Below are 7,589 nucleotides of genomic sequence, written 5' to 3' on the forward strand. Positions count from 1 at the left end.
TACTTGTTTGTAGCCTCATGGGATCAAATGGTGAAGAGGATGGAGATGTACCACAAATAAAGATACTTTTCTTTTGGATGATATGAGGAAAATCACCAACGCTTACTCATAAATAAAACTAGTAAGATACTTGTGGTCTCCTTGTTTAGGATGTGATGGTTACTGATGTTCCACAATAAATTTTTTAATTTTTTTTATTTTACGAGACTTTTTTTTGCTAGTTCTAAAACTAAAGATTTTAGATGTATTTTATAATTAGTATGCAGTTAGTTTTAGATATAAAAAGTTTATCATTAGTGATGCATTTATAAAATTGACTCGAATGATTAGATGAATAAAAAAAATTATGTATTAACATTTTGATTTATATCTTGATTTTTTTATTTCTATTTTAAGTGAACTTGTTATGTGGATGAACTGTGATGATATATAAGTTTTGAATTTGAATTACACATTTTAAATAAATATTAGCAATGATTTACAATGTCTTTATAAATTATTATAAATGAAATTTATTAATATCATTATAGATTAATTAAGACGATATTTTAAAATAATCTTATAAATTATTTTTACTAACATTTAAATCTATCTTTATCATGACAATCAATAATACGATATTTGAAATATGATTCTCTTGACATTTTTTACTGTTATTATATTTTTAAAATTAAGATATTTTTTTGGTTAGCATTGACATTATAAAAATGTTAGGGATGCTAATAGGGCCTAAGACGATATCACTGGCATTTATCGGTGATGGCATCATAATTGCAATGCCACTAAAAGTTAGTATATTATAAGGGTATTTATATATGCCCTATATATATATATATATATTTAAATTTAAGCCGGCATAATTGACTTATACGCATGCATGATAAATAAACTTAGGAGCATTTTTTTAGATGGATGCGTGCACACACATCACTCCATGTTGTATACTGCCAGTAGTAAAAAGATTACTACCAATATTGAGCTTCAAGTAGATCAAAGATGAAGCTCTTCAGTGATCAGTGATCATCCCTGTGTAAAAATATTATCAGAAAACTGAAAAACACCCACAAATTAAATAAGTTTACAGAAACTAGCTAGAAAAGGATTGTAGCACTTGTTTCGCACACACAGTAGATGTAATAACCACATTATATATTCCTCAGATCATGAGAACTTTAACGCAGACACTCATATGATAGACGACAGATGGAAACTCTCATATTACAAGTAGTCCAGTCTAATTATATATGATAACACATTCTGAAAACACAGACACTCATGCATGCTGTCATGCATACATAGATATATAGAGAAAGAGATAGAGAGTAGAGAGAGAACCATTAGAAAGGCTTCAGCCTCCCTTTTGCCTGTATGACTTGCCTCTTAATTAGCTTCAACCCACACTGTTGTTTTTAGCAACAAGAGTATGATAAGCTCCTTCGAGAATGTATATTGTTTCTTCTTCTTCTTCTTCTTCATGGGTGAAGTCTGAGTCAAACACTTAGCTTCCTGACTCACTCTTCTCTTCGGCAGTCGTAAGGACGTACTCCTTATATGTGTTGGCATGCATCACTGTCTACCCTACCTGACAGCACTTAAAGCTTCTCATTGTGGATTCTTGGATCCTTCAAGCCTCATCCACTCCGGAATATGGATAACAATGAAGAGTAGTTAATATTTGTTTATTAAGCACTGAGCACTAAGAAAAGGAGATGCGATGGAGACCGACGCAGCACACTTGGTCTCCATTAATTAGCCAAAGCAAAAAGGCTATTTGGGCGGCAAATTGTAGTGCAGGCGACGGGATGGCAGGGGTCTTTTAGAAAGCAAGAAAAAGCGGGGTTCATTTAGTTGGAAGAATCTATCAGCTGTCGCTGTATGATTGGGGAAAGCTGCCGTTGGAAACGCTATGCTCGCACTTAGTCTCTAAAATTGATCAACTCATTTGATTATCTAGGTTATTTGACTTTCCTGGATGGCTCGACCAAACTAGTTCGTTTGGACCAATTGACTTGCTCAATTTGCGTGCTTCTCTCTCGACTAATGGGTCTACGTACTATATATGTTGAGTTTTCTATTGAAGTAAACTCACTGTACGCCATATCTATAGACCCCTTCTCTGCCACTTTGTCTTCGTCCGTAAGCCTTCTTACTCCCTTATACGCATGCCCTCGAGCGATCTGCCCAGCTTAGAGAGGTATATATATGTGGGTGTCCTGTTTCTTTGAGTCGTCAAAGAGACGTATCATCATAATGGTGTTCACCTAATTTTTCCTACTAAGCTTACCCTTTGAACCTTGTAAATCTCTTGTATCCTCATCACTTATCTTTAAAAAACTCGACTGGTTGCGCAACCGGTCTAAGATATATGCACCTAAGTAGATTTTTAATAGTTTTTTTTTTAAGAATTACTGCATGAATTATATATATATATATAAAAGTTATCATAATTTTTTTTTAAATAAAAGAGTGTAAAGTAGGAGTGGAAACCAATTGAGTCGAATTGCAAGCTTTTCAAATCGACTAAAAAAATAATTTAATGTCGAACGTAAATATGTTTGATAATTTTTTTAAGATAAATTTAAATCTATAATATTTTATTTGATTGTTTAGGAGTGGTTCACAAGTCCAACTCGAACTCTAATTATTTTTATATAATTTTGATTTAAATGTACTCAAATAAGATATAAATACCTCCAATCAAACTCGAATTTAAGTTATTTCAAATTATAGTTTGATTTTGCTCAAATTAAGGTTGGAATAATTCTATTCGAATTTGAATTTTATTTTGAACCAAGCTCGAGCTAAAATTATTTATATTTTTAAATTTTCAATTGAATTTGAATATCACATATATTTTTTAAACTAGAACTCAAATATCAATATTTTTATACTATTCAATTGATTTGAATGGAGTGGTATAAATTCTATAATAAATTTTTAGAAATTAATATGGAAGATGTATATTTAAAAATATTTTAAAATATAATATCACAAAATATTTTTTTTCTTAAAATAATGGAAATAAAATAATAATAATTCTATAAATTTAGAAGTAAAAATATTTTTAAAAAATGTGAAATATAAATAAAAAATATGATAATTTTTTGTTTGTCTATTTGATCAAAATTATTAGTTTTAATAAAATCGTTGGTGCAATTTTCCTAAGTCAAGGTTGTTAGAGCAATTATACTCTAGACATTGCTCATTATTGATGTTTGGTTAAATAAGTTTAAGTTAGACATTATTTGTGATCTAACATAATTATTGAGTACACAGATATGAAGAAAAGACCAAGTATGAAGACTTGGCAAGAAAAGTCCCGGAGGAGCGGCCTCTTGGCAAATGGAGACTTAGCATGACAAAGCCGAGAATAACACTTGAAGGCAAGCGCAAGGATGAGGAGTCGTGGAAACGAAGGCATCCTAAGAGCGCAAGGCTGATGGAAGATGCTTGGAGGCATAAAGTCTGAGCTAAGGAGATAATTTAAATATGTAAATATGGTGTAAAACTCAAAGCTATAAGGTACCAGTCGACTGGTACCCACACCAGTCGACTGGTACCAGGTAGACAAAACACACAGAAAGGGGACGGCGGGATTGCAACTGAGTACTAGTCGACTGATACCTGTACCAGTCGACTGGTAAGTGATCGTTGCAGTATAACGGCAGAAAATCTTACGAAATCTTAAGTGTCGTTGAAGCGCATGAGTCGACTGATGTGCACATCAGTCGACTCATGTCGGGAAAAACTATAAAAGGATTCTTGGAGCTGTAAGAAAAACAGAACTACTGTGCTAACAAAAGTGCTCCAAAGTGACTCCTAAGCTGCTAGATATTCAGTCTCCTCCTTCAAAGCTTAGCTCTCATTTTTGTAAAAGGAAGAGACAATCGTGTAAAGGTTTCTCCACCTTCGCTCTTGTTTCGAAAAGGAGAAAATCTTAGTGAAGCTTGATCGTGTGGGTGTGTGCCTTGGATTAGTCACCTCAAGGAGGTGGAGATCAAGTAAATCAAGGAGTTAGCATTGTTCTCTTTGTTTTTCAATATTATTTCTATTCTACTCTATTTGCTTCCACTAACAAGTTGTAGGTGAAAAATCAAAGAAAGACTATTCACCCCTCCCCTCTAGCCAAACACAAAGGTCCTATCAATTGGTATCAGAGCGAGGTTTCGCATCGGAAGAACTCTCCATCAACCGAAGCATCAAGATGACATTTCAAGAGGGATATAGTACCGCTAGACCACTTTTCTTTGATGGAGACGATTTCGCATATTGGAAAGGTAGAATGGAATATTACTTAATGAATGATATTGAAAATTGGTTTAGTGTTGTAGATGGATTTGAGAAGCCAAAAGATGGGTCGGGAGCACCTCTTCCAACGAAGGATTGGACAAAAGAAATAGCAAAGAAGGCCCAAGCAAATGCAAAGGCTACAACAACCCTACAATGTGGACTCTCAAAGGAATAATTGAGCAAAGTAGGACCATTCAATTCCGCCAAAGAGCTTTGGGAAAAGTTCATTGAGTTAAATGAAGGATCAAGCAAATCAAGGAGGGCTAAGAGAGATCTTCTGTTGGGGCAACTTCAAACCTTTACCATGAAGACCAATGAGTCTATAAGTCAAATGCATGGTAGATTCAAGTAGATAGTCAATGGACTTCATGTAATAGGTGAGAAAATTGATAATCGGGATCTAGTAAGGTATGTTCTTCAATCCTTTCCTAGAACCACCTTATGGGCATCAATGGTTGATGCGTATAGGTTTCTAGAGATCTCTCCTTAGTCAAGCTTGATGAATTATTTTACGAATTTGAACTTCATGAACAAGCTAACATGTCTTCAAAAGAGAAGGATATAACTCTCATTGTAGAAAGGAAGGAGAAGAAAAAGAAGAGAGAAAAGAAAGTAGAATCCTCATCATCTGAATCCGAGCAAGAGTCATTGGATAGTGATGATGAAATGTCGGCAAGTGAAGTGGCGCATTATGTTAAGAAGATGATAAGAAGATCAAGGAAATTCACAAGAAAGGATGTGAAGAAAATGTTCCAACCCTCAAAAGGTAAAAGTAGTCAAAGTTCAAGTGTTAACACTAATGGCATTTGTTATGGATGTAATAAGAAAGGACACATCAAGTCAAATTGCCCAGAATTAAAGAAGAAAGAAGAAAAACAGAAGAGGAGGAGAAAAAGAAGAAGGAAGTCATGGTGACCCAAGTTACATGGGATACACCACCTTATGGGCATCAATGTTAAATTTGATGAGTCTACTAGCACTTATCCTAGAAAATCATCTATTGATAAGGATATAATTGAACAACATCAAAATATTACTCAAGGAATACAAGACCTAAATTTAGGGGGTATTGATCAAGGGGGAGGAAGAAATATTTCGGATGATGAAATAAGCAATGAAAATAACAAACACCATGAAGATGATGCTCTTATTATTTCTAGGACCTTAAGGCATCATCAAGATCACCCTATTGATCAAGTAGTTGGAGATGTTGCACAAGGGGTAAGGACTAGATCCTATTTTAGAGATCACACTAGTCAAATTGCCTTAATATCACAATTTGAACCAAAAATAATTGATGAAACTTTGTTTGATACGGATTGGATTCTAGCAATGCAAGAAGAGTTGAACCAATTTGAACGAAGTAATGTATGGGAGTTAGTTTAAAGACCTAGTGGTAGTACAACTGTTACAACAAAATGAGTTTTTAGAAATAAGTTGGATGATCAAGGAAAAGTCACTAGAAATAAAGCTAGGTTAGTAGCTAGGGGGTTCAATCAAGTAGAGGGACTTGATTATGATGAAACCTATGCTCTGGTAGCTCGGTTAGAGTCCATCCGAATTTTACTAGGGTATGTCGCTTACATGGGTTTTAAACTTCACCAAATGGATGTCAAATTGACTTTTCTAAATGGATTTATCAAGGAAGAAGTTTATATAGAACAACCACCCGGATTTAAAAATATAGATTATCTGGATCATGTTTATAAACTTAGGAAAGCATTATATGGGTTAAAACAAGCTCCCCGGACTTGGTATGAGAGACTCTCATCCTTCCTAACTTCTAAGGATTTTAGAAGAGGAACAATTGACCCAACATTATTTTTAAAGTTTAAGGATGGAGACATTTTTGTAGCCCAAGTCTATGTTGATGATATCTTTTTTAGCTCCACAAATAATGAATTTCTTCATGATTTCATTCAACACATGGAGAGTGAGTTTGAAATGAGTCTAGTTGGAGAATTAAGTTTCTTTTTGGGATTACAAGTCAAACAAACTAGTGAAGGGACCCATGTCTACCAAGCAAAATTTGCTAAAGAACTTATCAAAAAATTTGGGTTGGAAAATGCTAAAGGAGCATCTACTCCTATGGGGACTAATACCAAGATAGATAGTGATCAAGAAGGAAAATTAGTATACCCAAAGTAATATAGGAGCATGATTGGTAGTTTGTTATACCTAACCGCTAGTAGACCGGATATACTATTTGCGATAAGTATGTGTGCAAGCTACCAATCGTGTGCCAAAGAGTCTCACTTAGTAGCGGTAAAGAGAATTTTAAGATATATCAAAAGCACTCTTAATGTAGGTCTTTGGTATCCTAGGACTCGAAATTTTGACTTAATTGGCTACACCGATTCTGATTATGCGGGTTGCAAATTAGATAGAAAAAACACTAGTGGCGGATGTCAGTTTTTTGGAACTTCCCTTGTAAGTTAGAGTAGTAGAAAACAACCTTGTGTGACCTTGTCTACAACCGAAGCTGAGTATGTAGACATGGGTGGTTGTGTAGCTCAATTGCTTTGGATGATGCATACCTTAGAGGATTATGGCCTACATTATTCCAAAGTCAAGGTATTGTGTGGCAATGTGAGAACCATCAATTTGACCAAAAATCCGGTGCATCACTCTCGTACGAAGTACATTGAGGTCAAACATCACTTCATTAGAGATCATGCGGCAAGATGCGACATTGAACTAATTTATGTTGACTCTAAATCTAACATTGCCGATATCTTTACCAAGTCTTTACCCGAAGCGAAGTTCATCCCTCTTAGGAGAGAACTTGGTATGTGCCTTGTAGAATAATGGATGTAGCTTTGCATGATCCCTTAAATTAACAAATAAATTCATATTTCAATGTATCTCACAAAGAACCTAGGATACCTTGCTTGTACTTACGTGTCATGTGAGATACTAGGAAGATGCATTTGGTTCATCATGTTAGTTATGATACATTACTTTGAGCCACAATGACATCTAGAGACATTAATCCTTCATTGGACCTATCCTTGGGAAGGCTTGTGCAAAATTAATGTGTACATAGCTCCTTGAACATGATTGAAAATTTATCTAAATGGCACAAGTTTCATGTATAATAATTAGGACAAGATGTACAAATATCATCCCAACAAATGCAAGGAATGTATTATACGTTAATATACATAGAGCTTTCATAAGGAGGTAAAAATTAGAACTTTAGTGCATGAATATATAACCTCACTTAGTTAAGTCTTAAACCTTGTGTCAATCATTGGATATGGGGCATATATATTTTTACATATATTTTTCCCCCGAAG

The sequence above is a fragment of the Zingiber officinale genome, chromosome 5B (genome assembly GCF_018446385.1).
Source record: "Zingiber officinale cultivar Zhangliang chromosome 5B, Zo_v1.1, whole genome shotgun sequence".
In the NCBI taxonomy this organism is placed as follows: Eukaryota; Viridiplantae; Streptophyta; class Magnoliopsida; order Zingiberales; family Zingiberaceae; genus Zingiber; species Zingiber officinale.